Here is a 16,436-nt window from a genome sequence, read left to right as displayed (position 1 = left end):
ACAGACAAACATTACAGGGAGACAGAACAGGATCGCTGATGGTTCTGCCAACTTCCGGCGTCCCTTACAAAAAAGGTGAGAAACAGGTAAACGCTGGGGGGGAGAAAAAAAAAATTCAACCTAAGCCTGGGCCCCTGGAGAGGCCAAGCCACAGCCCACAAACATGTGTAAGAGGGAAACCTCAAAGAACACAAAGGACATTAAATACATTAAAAGAGCAGAGCTGATGCAACTAGCTGCCACTCCAGCAGTGCCACTTCTACACACAGCCACAAAAGTAAAACAACAACAAAAAAAAAAAAAATCAACCAATAATATACATTGCGCACACACGATGCATAGACAAGCAATCAAACAAAAACAAATACCCACACACACACTGTGGTGGCCTCTGCGGTGTTCCATGCCATCGTCTGCTGTGGTGGGGGGAGCATGGCCAGAGACAGGAGCAGACCCAACAAAGCAACCAAGAGGGCCGACTCCACCCTCGGCCGCCCACCAACTCTCGGCCAGTGTCCAGTCCAGAGCACCATCTGTTTATTATGGAATTGTCTTGTATACCTGTATATACGTCAAGTTTAAAAGAACATAAAATAGGAACGTGATCACTGCCCATATTGTTGTTCATGACATTCCACTCACAGCAACTGTTGATCGCACCTGAGACCAATGTTAAATCTAGGCATGTTCATCGGTTCTTTGCTACATCTATTTTCATCGCTCTACATTCATACAATTGTTTCATACAAACAAGAGATTTTTCCTCCATCCGCTCTTTTACTACCTCACCATTCGTGTCTGGTCGCTTCCCAGTGTGTTGTGGGCATTAAAATCACACCATACATCCCTTCTATTTTCTCTGCAGAAATACTGTTAAGGTTTCTTGTGAGCTCCTTGCATGGGTTATAAAAATTGACTAGTTTAATGTCTTCTAGGGCTACAGACTTTAATTACTGTACATTCACAGTCACTGGAAACTTTTGTTTTTTGTATGCCAGTGTGTCTTTTACAAATGTTAAACAGCCACCACTATGTTGACTGTTTCCTGTCACATCCAACAAAAGAATACCCTGTCATTACAAAGTCCAACTGAGGTTTAGGCCATGTTTCTTGTATGCAAATACAGTCTTGTGTCACCTTGATTCGATGAAAGATCCATCCAACACTCAGACAACAAACCCTGGTAATACTTACACGGTTAATTCTACACATAGTCTACACTCATCTTATAGTAGCATACACACTCAACTCACTCATCAAAGATTTCAATAAACCTTGTAAACCACAGTTCGCCTCCTTCACTTCTCAGTACACAACAGGTTCAGAGATTTAGATTACTTCACCTCAAGACAGTCAGAGTTTTTCTTCCTGACACTCGCACACGGAAGTTAGAAAACAGAAAAGGAGTTGTGACCCTAATTTTACATATTTTCTTAGTCTCATATTCAGGGTCATTACTGCATTAACGGTTTTTACTCACCTGAGAAGGAACACGAGTGTGATGAATTCCCGGCTACACATGTTCCCAATTGTTTCCTATCATTGAGACAGGGATGAAAAAAACAACATCCAGTCAGAACTGATTTCAATGTGAGAATGTTATCCACAGTTATTTTAGTCAATCCATACTGAATTCCTGGCTACACATTTTCCCAATTGTTTCCTATCATTGAGACAGGGATGAAAAAAACATCCAGTCAGAACTGATTTCAATGTGAGAATGTTATCCAGTTATTTTAGTCAATCCATAATGAATTCCTGGCTACACATTTTCCCAATTGTTTCCTATCATTGAGACATGGATGAAAAAAACATCCAGTCAGAACTGATTTCAATGTGAGAATGTTATCAACAGAGTTATTTTAGTCAATCCATAATCAACACTTTTCTCCATTCTTGATAAGAAAAAATAGTGGAAAAAATCTCCCACACATTCATGGCAAGTTAAAACAAGCAAAAACATTCAACCCAGACCTGACGGCAAAAACATTCAACCCAGACCTGACGACAATGATGATGATGATGATGATGATTAGGATGATGATGTTCTGATGGTTCCTACCTAAAAGCAGAAGATGCTCAGCCCCCTTTTATTTAGCACAGCCGCCACAGTGGACACAACCATGGGATGTTTTTGTGGGACATTGCATAGCTGAGCAGGTGAGCTCTTGCGTTGTGTCAGGGTGGGAGGCGAGGGCCGTGTGCGTGTTTTCATACTATCCATCCTTCCTTCCTTTTTCTACCGCTTGTCCCTTCCGCTAACAGGGAATTTAACCATTACATAACTGCTTTGTCCTTGTCCTGCCAAATAATGTTGGTTTAGCTTTTAGAACAGACCACATACCCAGATTGTGAACCAAAGAAAAACTACATTCCTGCAGTTTTCTTTGGGTAGGGTAATAGATATAAGGAGAAACCATTTTGAATAACAATGAAAGATGCACAGCAACCTTAAGGAGAAAGCATTTTGAAGACAAAAATGAAAGATGCATAGCAACTGGACGGGGGATCAAAAGGCAAGAGAGAGCTAAGGGTGTTTTATAAAGATTGTTTTATTTATTACATATTGTTCTTTTCAAAGTGGAAAATACAAAAGTTGTAAATGTTTTCTCGTATCAAAGCAGCAACACAGAAATATTTATGTGGCAAATAATCCCAGGATGTAGTAGAAATTTGGTAGTGTCAAATTGTTTTGTACTGGGGACGGCGCAGCTTGGTTGGTAGAGCGGCCGTGCCAGCAACCTGAGGGTTCTGTTATGCCTTGGCAAGAAGGAGGACTCAGGTGCAGAAGTGGGACGATTGACAGGCTTTATTTCAGCAGTTTCTTTGAAATCTTGGACAGAGTGATTTAAACAAAATGGCTACAAAATCTATCTTTGATACACTAGAGCAGTGGTTCTTAACCTTGTTGGAGGTACCGAACCCCACCAGTTTCATATGCGCATTCACCGAACCCTTCTTTAGTGAATTTTTTTTTTTTCAAATTCAAGACAAAGTTATATGTTTTTGGTAACACTTTAGTATGGGGAACATATTCTAAGTAACAAAGACTGAATTTAGAGTTATTTTGACACTAGGGGAACATATTCTAAGTAATAAAGACTTAATTTAGAGATATCTGGTTAGAGGGTTAGGGTTATAATAAGGCCATGCCGAATAACGCATTATTAAATACTTAATAATGACTAGTTAAGAGCCATCCATCCATCCATTTTCTACCGCTTATTCCCTTCGGGGTCGCTGGAGCCTATCTCAGCTACAATCGGGCGGAAGGCGGGGTACACCCTGGACAAGTCGCCACCTCATCACAGGGCCAACACAGATAGACAATAGACAATATGTTCCTAATTTGCATGTTAATAAGCAACTAATTAATGGTGAATATGTTCCCCATACTAAAGTGTTGCCATGTTTTTTTACTGGTGCATAAAATGAACCGTGCATGAACATCACCTTGTTCAAACAACAAAACCAACACAGTGCATAAACTCACAACAAATTACACACCTGCAAACCAGTCAGCTGTTGCCGTATCCGTAATACGCCGATAGGGAGAAGTTTGTATTTACATGATGAGTCGGGTGTGTTTTGACCTCCGCCGAACCCCTGAGGCCGACTCACCGAACCCCCAGGGTTCGATCGAACCCAGGTTAAGAACCACTGCACTAGAGTAACAAAAGATATATAGCATAGGGCATAAAGCAATAAACGGAAACTCACTCCATAGGGAGGAAAAAGGCAATAGCAAAATTCTACACTGATCTAATAACAAAAAACAACAATCTATGAATAGCTACAAAAAAGGTAAATCACTCATGCAGAGGAGGAGACAAGAAGCTATAAACAGAAAGTACGCTATAAAGAGCTGAGAGAACTACAAACTAAAGCGCTCCAAGAGGAAAAAAGGAAGGCAAAGCACTATGAAATTAGCACAAACAGACCAAAAAACTTTAGCAAACCAAAATCACTCTTTCTCAGAAAGAACAGAGATATCAATAAATAAGCCGAGGCAATACTTACTACTTGGGTCAAGACTGTGGACGACGGCTGGAGGTACATGACGAGACGATATACTCTGGCAACAAGACAGGGGAAGACAAGGACTATATACACATGAGGGAGGGTGACAGATGGGCACAATCAGGCAATCAGGAGAGACATCAGACAAGTGACACAGGAGGAAGGGCAAGTGGCCTGAAACGAGAGGAGGATTAGATTTTCAACATAAGACAGGAAGTATGCCAGACAACCCCAAAACAGGACTTCCCTCACCGCGGTGTGACAGGTTCCTGGTTTTATCGCCGGCTTCCGCTATACTAGTCACGTCCGTTGTGTCCTTGAGCAAGACACTTCACCCTTGCTTCTGATGGGTTGTGGTCAGGGCCTTGCATGGCAACGCCCGCCGTGTGTGTGTGTGCGTGTGCGTGTGTGTGTGTGAATGGCTGAATGTGTTATTTTGACAGCTACTTTTCACCTCCTGAGTCAGGGCAATACAACCTAGGCTATAATCTGACTACTCAGCAAAAAAGGTTCCACAAAAAAGGAACATCTGAAAATCACAACGAAAGGAGGAAACAAAAAATATCAATAGCGAACTATACTTAGTGCAGGATATAATCTATGAAATTTATCAATAACAAAAGACGCTCCAAAAGGAGGGAGAAACAATGGCTATAAAACTCCTTCACCGTTTCTTATCTAGAAAAATAGTTAACAAATATGTCACTCAAAAAATTTAGGAAAAAAGGAGAACGTAAGAAAAAACTGAAACTCACCACTTCAGCTGCAAAACTATATAACCAAAAATCACTGTGCTTAGGAGGAGAAAAGGAAACTCAAAATGCCAACAAGGGAATTCCGGATCAGGATAATCAAAATCCAGACGAGACAAGGCTCGGACATGATGCTAGAGAGGCACGAAACGAGACATTCTGGCACTTATAAGACACATGAAGGTAATGGGGAACAGGTGGAAACAATCAGGGATCAGGGATGACGTCAAACTGATGACACAAAAGGAAGGGCAAGTGACCTGAAACGAGAGGAGAGTTACTTTTCAAACCAAAACATGCAATTCACAAGACAGAAAAAACCAAGACAAGACATCCCTCACAGCGGTGTGACAGTTTATGTGATATTCTTTACAAAAAAATTAAATAAAATTGAGACAGGGATGAAAACAAATACATTTTTTATTTACAGCGGTCACTCACCCTGTCTCTTCCACATATACGCTTAGAAAGTCGGTGCACACATACAAAATGAGTCCAAGAGAAGCAATGAACAATTTGCGGTCATATTGTTATGATATAATATACTTTCAATGACAGCTAACGCTAGCTGTTCACGGCTTAAAATACATTGGAAAGTTAACACCCTCTAGACATCTGTGTAAATGTTGCAAACAGCCCCTTTAACACATAATGTGTACCGTATTTTTCGGACTATAAGTCGCAGTTTTTTTCATAGTTTGGCCGGGGGTGCGACTTATACTCAGGAGCGACTTATGTGTGAAATTATTAACACATTACCGTAAAATATCAAATATTATTATTTAGCTCATTCACGTAAGAGACTAGACGTATAAGATTTCATCAGATTTAGCGATTAGGAGTGACAGATTGTTTGGTAAACGTATAGCATGTTCTATATGTTAGTTATTTGAATGACTCTTACCATAATATGTTACGTTAACATACCAGGCACGTTCTCAGTTGGTTATTTATGCCTCATATAGCGTACACTTATTCAGCCTGTTGTTCACTATTCTTCATTTATTTTAAAATGCCTTTCAAATGTCTATTCTTGGTGTTGGGTTTTATCAAATAAATTTCCCCCAGAAATGCGACTTATACTCCAGTGCAACTTATATATGTTTTTTTCAATCAATCAATCAATGTTTATTTATATAGCCCTAAATCACAAGTGTCTCAAAGGGCTGCACAAGCCACAACGACATCCTCGGTACAGAGCTCACATAAGGGCAAGGAAAAACTCACCCCAGTGGGACGCCGATGTGAATGACTATGAGAAACCTTGGAGAGGACCGCATATGTGGGTAACCCCCCCCCCCCCCCCCCCCAGCAGGAAACCATCCCGAGCGGAGACGTGTTCTACATCATCAAACCTCACCATTGTGCATCACAAAGCGCCAACATTTGGGAACCATGACGAGGTGATGAAGGTAATACAATAAATCTATTAGTGTCACTTTTGTAAGAATGATGGTAAGAATGATGATAATAAATAATATTCAAGACTGAAACGGGGCCACAAAAAGCCTAGAGCCCGAATCGTGATTAATCCAAAATCAAAGGTGGGAATAAGCTGATAAAAAAACGTGTGATAGCACTACCTCAAACACGTTAAAACTAATCCGGTATAAGACAAAATATATGACGAAAAAAAGTTTTTTGTTCTTTACAGTGTTGCTCTAATCCTCCTTTTGCAATGCTGAGATGTAGTGTTTAATTGTATTTGACAAAATATGCCATAAAGCAACAGCCATAAAGCGTAGAAATGGCTAAATGAACTAGAAACCGCAATATTACAGCGGTAATGTCCACTGCATGAGACCAAACCAATACAAGTGCGATTCAGGGACCCCTGTTGTACAACTTGTACATGCTGCCAGCTAATACGTAGCTTTAATGTGTCCTAGCCCAACTCTGCATATAACACTCAGATCTACATGTCACGGACAGTCAGGTGAACTGTATGAGGGGCCGTTAGGGACATTATTCAGAATTACCTCTTATACACACTACTGAAATGCTCTCACATAAACAACTGAAATGTTTTTCTCTAACACACGCTACTGAAACACTCCTATACACACTAATGAAATGCTCTCACATACACAACTGAAATGTTTTTCTCTCACACACACTACTGAAACACTCTTATACACTCTACTGAGATGCTGTCACATAAACAACTGAAATGTTTTTCTTTCTCACACACTACTGAAACACTCACACTACTGAAACACTCTTATACACACTACTGAAATGTTCTCACATAAACAACTGAAATGTTTTTCTCACACACTACTGAAACACTCTTATAAACACTACAGAATTTTTTTCTCTCACGCCTACACACACCTGGAATTTTTTTTCACAATCAATGTTTATTTATATAGCCCTAAATCACAAGTGTCTCAAAGGGCTGCACAAGCCACAACAACATCCTCTGTACAAAGCCCACATAAGAGCAAGGAAAAACTCACCCCAGTGGGACGTCGATGTGAATGACTATGAGAAACCTTGGAGAGGACCGCATATGTGGGTAACCCCCCCCCTCTAGGGGAGACCGAATGCAATGGATGTCGAGGGGGTCTGACATAATATTGTGAGAGTCCAGTCCATAGTGGATCCAACATAATAGTAAGAGTCCAGTCCATAGTCGGGCCAGCAGGACACCATCCCGAGCGGAGACGGGTCAGCAGCGCAGAGATGTTCCCAGCCGATGCACAGGCGAGCGGTCCACCCCGGGTCCCGACTCTGGACAGCCAGCACTTCATCCGTGGCCACCGGACCTGTGCCCCGGCCCCCCCCCCTCCACAAGGAAGAGGGGAGCAGAGGAGAAAAGAAAAGAAACGGCAGATCTGGTCTAACAGGGGGGCTATTTAAAGGCCAGAGTATACAAATGAGTTTTAAGATGGGACTTAAATGCTTCTACTGAGGTAGCATCTCTAATTGTTACCGGGAGGGCATTCCATAGTACTGGAGCCCGAATAGAAAACGCTCTATAGCCCGCAGACTTTTTTTGGGCTCTGGGAATCACTAATAAGCCGGAGTTCTTTGAACGCAGATTTCTTGCCGGGACATATGGTACAATACAATCGACAAGATAGGGCGGAGGTAGACCGTGTAGTATTTTATACGTAAGTAGTAAAACCTTAAAGTCACATCTTAAGTGCACAGGAAGCCAGTGCAGGTGAGCCAGTATAGGCGTAATATGATCAAACTTTCTTGTTCTTGTCAAAAGTCTAGCAGCCGCATTTTGTACCAATTGTAGTCTTTTAATGCTAGACATAGGGAGACCCGAAAATAATACGTTACAGTAGTCGAGACGAGACGTAACGAACGCATGAATAATGATCTCAGCGTCGCTAGTGGATAAAATAGAACGAATTTTAGCCATATTACGGAGATGAAAGAAGGCCGTTTTAGTAACACTCTTAATGTGTGATTCAAACGAGAGAGTTGGGTCAAAGATAATACCCAGATTCTTTACTGATTCGCCTTGTGTAATTGTTTGGTTGTCAAATGTTAAGGTGGTATTATTAAATAAATGTCGGTGTTTAGCAGGACCGATAATCAGCATTTCCGTTTTCTTGGCGTTGAGTATGTGTAAAAGGATTTCACTTGTATGTGTGAGAGCTTTTCACGAGGGTATGTAAGAGGATTTGCCTTCCGGTTCCGGTCACCAATAATGCCCGCCCCTTTGCAGTCAAGTTTTTATTTTTTTTTAAGCCAAGTTGTTTGTGAACAAAATGTCTGCCTAACTGCGGACAAGTAGCTTAACCGAGGCAGGAGCTCTACTTCATAATTCAGTGGGTTCAGCGAAGAATATAAGAACACTTTAAATGCAACAATGGTCGGGCTGCAGCCGTCGGTTGCACCTGCATGCCGCGACACCTGCATGCCGCGACACCTGAGCGGTCACACAGCGTTGCCTTTCTCCTCCCGCTCTGGAGCACTCGTTCCGGAGCGAGTGTGCACCGCAGTATTATCAAGCGCAACGTTTCAGCTCATGGACATCGGGGCAAGAGCAGGAAAAGGTTATTAGACATTATTTCTTTCAAAATTATTGTTTTATCCCACGATATGTAGTGCAACAAAGCATTGTTGTGAGCTAAACGCTTAGCCTTGTGTGCCTCCACTACAAAAAAGCTAGCAACTAGTGATTCCGCGGGTCCTAAGAGTCTGAGATCTATTGCAAACTGGGCGTTTGTCTTGGAGGGAGCCCAAAAAGTACACTGTCAAATCAGCTAGTAATATTTGCAGCGTTGTTGCTATTGTAACATGTCGAAATGTGAGGCACGTCGTGGTACGTCAGTAGCTACAAGAACATTTGAAAAGTATATGAATAATAAGACATAAGGAACCTTTTGTGAGCAAAAAAAAGGATATTTAATATGTTTCTATGTGAAATATATTGAATATTCCAAACAATATATTTGTGTGGAGAGAAGTTGTTTGGAAGCCAACTTCCATGAATCCAGAGGTTGTTTATTCCGTCCTTGTTGAAATGGTCATGAAGCTGTGTCGTGACTCTGAAATAAGAATGTAGCAATCAGATCACATGAAAACAGCTAAGACAATATAAGTCACATGGGAAAATGCATTTTTGGACAATATGATTTGACCGAGCGGCTAAGAGACACCAAGAGTAACAAGCGGTAGAAAATGGATTAAAAAAGACAGATCTAAAAAAATAATAATTAAAAGAACAAAAAAATCCCGCTGGCCGGATTATGGACACTGACGGGGTATAACCGACTCGCGGGCCGTAGTTTTAGGACCCCTGATCTAGTCGATAGAAAAACGCTCAATAAATCTAATCCATTATTATTAGTATTTGATTAGCTTCTGACGTACCACGACGTGACTCACATTTCGACATGTTACCATAGCAACAACGCTGCAAACATTACTTGCTGATTTGACAGTGTACTTTTTGGGCTTCCTCCAAGACAAACGCCATGTTTGCAATAGATCTCAGACTCTTAGGACCCGCGGAATCACTATAGTTGCTAGCTTGTTTGTAGTGGAGGCACACAAGGCTAACTGTTTAGCTCATGACAATGCCTTGTTGCGTTACATATCGTGGGATTAAACAATCATTTAGAAATAAATAATGTCTAATTACCTTTTCCTCCTCTTGCCCCGATGTCCATGAGCTGAAACGTTGGGCTTGATGATACTGCGGTGCACACTCGCTCCAGAACGAGTGCTCCAGAGCTGCTTGGCTGTCGGGTGGAGAAAGGCAACGCTGTGTGACCGCTCAGGTATCGCGGCATGCAGGTGCAACCGACGGCTGCGTTGTTGCATTTAAAGTGTTCTTATATTCTCCGCTGAAGCCATTGAATTATGAAGTAGAGCTTTTGCCTCGGTTAAGCTACTTGTCCACAGTTAGGCAGACATTTTGTTCACAAACTACTTGGCTTTAAAAAAATAAAAAAACTTGGCTGAAAAGTGGCGGGCATTATTGGTGAACAGAACCGGAAGGCAATCCTCTTACATACACTAGTGAAAAGCTCTCACACATACAAGTGAAATCCTTTCTCACATACAACTGAATTTTTGTTTTCTCACACGCACGAGTGAAAAATAATTCCAGGTGTGTGTGGGCGTGAGAGAAAAAAAAATTCAGTAGTGTTTATGAGAGTGTTTCAGTAGTGTGTGTGAGAAAAACATTTCAGTTGTTTATGTGAGAGCATTTCAGTGGTGTGTATTAGAGTGTTTCAGTTAAGAGAGTGTTTCAGTAGTGTGTGAGGGAGAAAAACATTTCAGTTGTTTATGTGAGAGCATTTCAGTAGTGTGTATAAGCGTTTCAGTCGTGTATATGAGAGTGTTTCAGTAGTGTGTGTGAGAGAAAAACATTTCAGTTGTTTATGTGAGAGCATTTCAGTAGTGTGTATAAGAGTGCCCTGCAAAAAATGTTCTATAGAATCTCTATAGAAATATATAGAACGCTATAGAATTTCGTCGGAATTTCTTTAGAACTGAAGATTCTATAGAATATGTATTCAAAATTCTATAGAAATTCTATAGACATCAGCTTCATGTGCTGGAAGGTCTTTTCACAGTTCTATAGAGCTGGGAATTCTATAGAATATCCTATAGAAATTCTATAGACATTACATTATCTGATGAAAAGTCCATAGATTGTTCTATAGAACTGGGCATTCTATAGAATGTCTAACAGAAATTCTATAGACATTACATTATCTGCTGAAAGGTCTATAGATTGTTCTATAGAACTGGGCATTCTATAGAATGTCTAACAGAAATTCTATAGACATTATCCTTTATCTGCTGAAAGTTCTATAGATTGTTCCATGGAATAAAATTCTATAAAATGGCAGCAGCGCTATCACCATAGCATTGATTAATCTCATTAAGTTGATTCACCAGACTTGAGCTTGTTTTTTGAACAATGCAGGATGTCTCCCTCAATTATGAAAATGTTAATTTTGTATCATTTAAAATTGTGAGGTGTCATTTCAAGGCGGACACCCAGAACTTCGGCAGACTTTATTTTTAAAAGTATATTTATTCCAATAAATCAATTTATTTTTATTTTTAGAGTTTTTGAGTTATCTATAAGTAAAAAGTGTGAATATTTTCGTAACTTACTTTTTTATGTGATAAAATTAATTTTATTGGACTTCCAACATAAATTGATTTAGCAAAACTCAGTTCAAAGGTTTAAATCAGACCTAAAACGTCAGGACCCGCCCACGTACCTGCATGCAGCTGTGGAAGAACAAGCCCAGACACGTTTCTTCACGGAGCCCAATAGGAAAACACTTTACCGAACTCATGTAAGTAACAATTTATATTGTTAAAAGTCAGTATTTGCCAGGATTTAAATGTATACATTTTCAAAAGCATGGTTCAATGTTATATTTAGTTTACTACTTTTCCCGCCGTAACATTACAAACCCCCCCCCCCCCCCTCCCCCCCAAACACGATAGATAGAACTGCTCTCGTTTTGTTATAAAATAACAAAACTGTTTTAAGGCTGCAATCACAACCAAATTCATGTATAGTTGGTAATAATCGCGTTGTATCAATGTTTCTCATATCCGACACTAATAAGTGCGAATATGTTTCAAATCAACTTTTTTTTTAAATTATTTATTTTTCCCCTTCGCGCTTGCCGTAGTTGCAAAGCAGATTTCGCGGGCAGTTTGAGTTGGTGATGGCGGCCACAACGTCCATGTTGACTTCACTCGCTCTTTCTAAGCTGCCCAAGTCACGTCGGAGTTCATTGACGGTAACTTTGTTGGCTTAAACATCACATTTAGGTTTAGGGTCTTCTAGGCGCGATGCGAGACGTCACAAGCGGGCTAACGTTGAGCCAAACAGCAGCTTCGAGGCACGGGCGGAAATGGTGAGCTAGCAAAACTAGCCTCATTTATTATTATTAGTAGTATTATTATTATCATCCCTCCATTGTTTGTAACGTCAGGCTTGTGTGATCACACAGAGAAGGAGTTTGGCCCCCAGTCAGGTCGCCAAACGGAAGCAAGGGGAGGATGATCATCGAGACGAAATATAGTATATTAACCACGCGGTTCTCGAGAGAAGATGAATGGAGAAAATTGGGACAGTGATGAAGAAGTCCAAGTTCCATGGCCACTCAACAAAGCAGGAGGAAGGAAGCAGTCACAAACCAAATACGTGGCAAGAATTCTGAGATTTGGTGGTAATTAATAAACAGTTGAAAACTTTTCAATTCAATTCAGTAAAAAGTATACGTTTTACCAGAAGTACATATAAATATAGATATATTTAATATAGATATATTTAATGTACTTCTGATTTTACACCTTGAACTTTCGACTTTGTTTATGTAAAGTTAAATTTAATTAATATAATTTTTTTTCTTCCATGATTGATAGTAATTTCTCATCAGTGCAGCCCTGGTATACTGAATGTTTCAATCTGCAATGCTGAGGTGATTGTCATGATAGTACAGACTTAACCTTGACAATTTTTTAATATGGCTGTAAGCCTGTAAATAAGGGAAAGTAAGGTGAAATTTGTTTCTCGCTGAGGTGAATTTCTGAATCATCAGAACTGTAGGTATACCAAAGTAATTTAGTGATAACAATCTGCTGCTGAAATGTATGACTAACTGTACAGTTTAATTTAGCTTAATGTGGCACATATTTGTTTTTACACAGAAGACACACGTGAACTGACGCCATATTTGAAAGCCGCTCAGGATGGCAAGGATGTACCCCTTACTGGTGATTTGGAATATGGCAGAGGCTAGAGAAACAAACAGCCAAAGTCTTGGTCATCAGACAGTGAGAGCAAGGATGAAAGTGTTGAGGAGACTCTATCTGACAGACAGCAGGTACTTTTATTTCAGTGGTGTTGTCGCGATATGACCGAAATAGTGTTGAAAGCGACGTTAAACGTTAATTCACTCACTCACTATTTCAGTGGTGTTTCAACTGTGTGAGGTTTTGTAGGATTCAATCCCATACTTTTGAAGTACCTTGTCAGTTTTTCTTTATCATAAAAGTTAATCAAATCATGTTTCATTGTAGGCTTTAAAGTTATTGAATATTTTGATTCAATTCGACCAACTCAGACAGAATAATATTCAAGACAAATTGAGGTGTTGACAGACTTTCTGCATGTACTCGAAAATCTATCATTTCTGCAAACATATTTCTTCACTTCAATGGCATATAAAAGAACTGAACACGTTTTCTTGTTAATCTTGATTTTTCAGAAGAAAAAGAGGAAAGTAAGCCGTACAGCTGTGGGATATGATGCTCGGGCACAATTGAAGGCCCAACTTGCTGCTGTGAGTACATGAATAGAATAGAATAGGATTTTATTGGTTAATCAAAGCACCCTCTCGAGGCAAACAATCACAAGTGCCTAGCATTCATTTGAAATCGAGGACGTAAAAATTGCATCCCTGGCAACTGGTTTAAAACACAAGTTTATACTTTTACTTATATGAAAATAACACTACAAATACCTGATGAACAGTGCCTACTGTGTGAATGGCTTACTGCTACATGTACATGTAGCATATTCAAATTAATGTGCCTACAAGGTTGCTTATATATGTAAAACTTATATGGTGCTGTCAGGGCCGTATCCAGGACAAATTGCTTCCGGAAAACATATGAGCGCCCAAATTAATCATAATACAAATTATTTCATTTGATTTACTATTTTGACATTTTCAGCTGGGAAGAACTTCACCGAAAGATACATGTACAGAAATGGAATCCCTGAAGAAGGAAGTCCTCCAGTTGAGAGAGGAAAACAAATCCCTTCGAGATGCATTGAGGGTTGTTGAAGGTAGGTTTTCTTATTCTAGAAGTATGTTATTGTAATTATCATAGGTTGATGGAAAATATGCTTACATGTCGATGTATGAAATAACTTTCTTATTACTGTATTTTCATCTAACTTTGGCCTACGGGTATTGTCGTCATGTACGGCTGTCCATCCGTCACCGCAATATTTACAGAATCGTTTCATGTACGGAAACCAAACTTGTTACATCTATTTATCTTAGTGTAACAAGAAGCCTATCGAAAATGAGTCGTCTCGGACAATATTTTCCAGAGTTATGCCCCTTTTTTCCAATAAAAATCCATTTATGATTTGGGATCATTTCAGAACTGTTGCATATACAACATCCTAAGTTGTGATGTCCTCCCCTCTAAATAAGGGGAGGACATATGGTACTTGTTTGTTTGTCTGTCTGTCCGTCCGTTTTTGTGTGTTTCTCTTATATTAGCAAGAGTTACGTCCCTTCCTTCTTGATATTTTGTCTCAGCTGGATATCTGATTAATACTTGACCGACAAATATTAAATCTTCGCGTGGTCAGGATGAATTAATATACATGGTTATATATATTTTTCATCTTTGATTGCTTCCTTACCATGTTTCCCTTGACTTGAACAAGATTCCTATCAAAATACCCTTACATTATGATAGCTGGGGTTAGAGCCGAGCGGTTTGGATATCGCCAGCTTCATGTTATTAATGTATTTTTTTTTTATTGTGTCTGCATCACAATGTACTTTTTTCTATTAAAGGACTTCCTGGCCTGCTAATGAAGATGGACGACTTATCACGTCAGGCAACAATACTATCAGCTCGACGTCCTGCTGTCGCTCTGCCAGAGAGGAGCTGGCCAACAGCAGCTTGACAGGAAAAAAATCCAATGCTTTTAAGGATAAGCATGAGAAACCAAAACTGGATGACAAGAAAGTGTCTGCTATTATTGGTGAGTATAAGTTAAATCAATCTGATTAAAACCATATCCACATCAGGGAAGTGGATCTGACCCTTTTCCTATCTCCAAGTCGTTCCGTGATCGTTTGGCTCAAGTATAGATATCCATAGCTTCCAGTCTGCTTGGTCCATGAATTGACTGCGAGATGTTCGTTTTGACAGATTTATAGGCATGGGTGGTCACATTAGCTTTGATCTCGTCGGAAACCAACATCAAGTGACAAAGCAAAAACCGCAGCGCACGGATATCTACACCTTTTTCTCGTTTGATATCTTATATCGGCATTCTCCGCCTTACTATTTAACAACTAGCGTCGGGAATTTCCGTGAGTTCTGCTGCAAGTTGAGAAGTGAACGACTTTTAGATAGGGAATGTGTCAGATCCCCTTCCCGATGTGGATATGGTTTCAATCAGATTGAAGTTAAATATTTTTATTAGAATTCTATTAATGCACTTTCGTGATTGTTCGAACGCCATTGGGGACACCCATCAAGTACACAACAAGATTCACAAGAAAGTGAAATCCTGAAAATAATTTGAAAAATATTTCACACACTGAATGGATTTTCTATATAGCTAATGAATAGTGTACATGCACTGTCAGAATTTGATACAGATTTGTTGCAGTTCGTAAAGCCTGGCATGATTGCACCACATATGATTTTGTGTGCGTCAAGCAGTGCAAGTGCCTTACAGCATAGAAACGCGTGATATGCAATGTATGCAGTGTGTTGACTATCCATTGCATTGATTAAATGATAGACATCACTCTCTTTATCGAGCTGAAAAATGCCATAGTGTAACTCATTGCATGACAGCTAGTGTCTTGGTGTCTGCAGACACTAATTCTGGTATATTTTATTGATCTTTCAGATTTTGTGAAGAAGCTCCATCCCTCAAGTGAAGCAAATGTGATAAAGAAAATCATTGGAGTGAAACTGAACATTGCGCAGAAAATGGGAAAAAAAGAAGGCCTCAGAAACAAATTCTGCTGGACGTCTAGCCGTCTCTAACAGTCGGGGAAGCGCGGTGATCATGTTGATTTATGCTGCTGACATTTATTTATTACGTCAAGATTTGAGTTACATGTATATAATAAATACAAGTCAACATTCATTCAACTGCAATATTTGTCTTTCTCCATTGCCAGTGTTAGACCACAGATTTTGTAGAATGCCTGCCCAATCATTTCTACATCATTCTGAACTGTATTCCACAGAAAGCCATTCCATAGGAGCCTGTTCTATAGAACTACTCTTTAGAACTTTCTTCTATAGCACTATTCTTTAGAGGAGATCTATAGAACCATTCTTTAGAACCCTGTTCTATAGAACCATTCTTTAGAACCATGTTCTATAGAACCATTCTTTAGAACCCTGTTCTATAGAACCAATCTTTAGAACCCTGTTCTATAGAAC

General features: G+C 39.8%; 1 protein-coding gene and 1 long non-coding RNA gene across 4 annotated transcripts in view; one reads left to right on the top strand and one right to left on the bottom strand.

The window, feature by feature from the left end:
• The window catches only part of LOC133577355 (1-phosphatidylinositol phosphodiesterase-like), a 39,991-nt gene extending 33,963 nt beyond the window's left edge, over nt 1-6,028 (bottom strand). The window contains exons 1-2 of one of the 3 annotated variants that reach the window (XM_061931086.1): nt 4,021-6,028; nt 1,481-1,536 (exon numbers count right to left, since the gene is read on the bottom strand). The gene's annotated coding sequence lies outside the window, so the exon portion shown is untranslated. Of the gene's footprint in view, nt 1-1,480; nt 2,945-4,020 lie in introns of those variants that run through there. The other 2 variants (XM_061931088.1, XM_061931087.1) reach the window with 2 other exon arrangements.
• A 4,996-nt stretch (nt 6,029-11,024) lies between these two features.
• On the top strand, nt 11,025-16,057 carry LOC133577521 (uncharacterized). Its single transcript, XR_009811744.2, has 8 exons — nt 11,025-11,557; nt 12,045-12,130; nt 12,227-12,445; nt 12,927-13,102; nt 13,487-13,561; nt 13,956-14,070; nt 14,819-15,009; nt 15,892-16,057. It is a non-coding gene; the product is annotated as an uncharacterized lncRNA (long non-coding RNA).
• The last annotated feature ends 379 nt before the right edge of the window (nt 16,058-16,436 follow it).

Source organism: Nerophis lumbriciformis, linkage group LG37, assembly GCF_033978685.3.
Source record: "Nerophis lumbriciformis linkage group LG37, RoL_Nlum_v2.1, whole genome shotgun sequence".
Classification (NCBI taxonomy): Eukaryota; Metazoa; Chordata; class Actinopteri; order Syngnathiformes; family Syngnathidae; genus Nerophis; species Nerophis lumbriciformis.
Note: the sequence above shows the minus strand (reverse complement) of the source record. Positions and strands in the feature narration are given on the sequence as shown.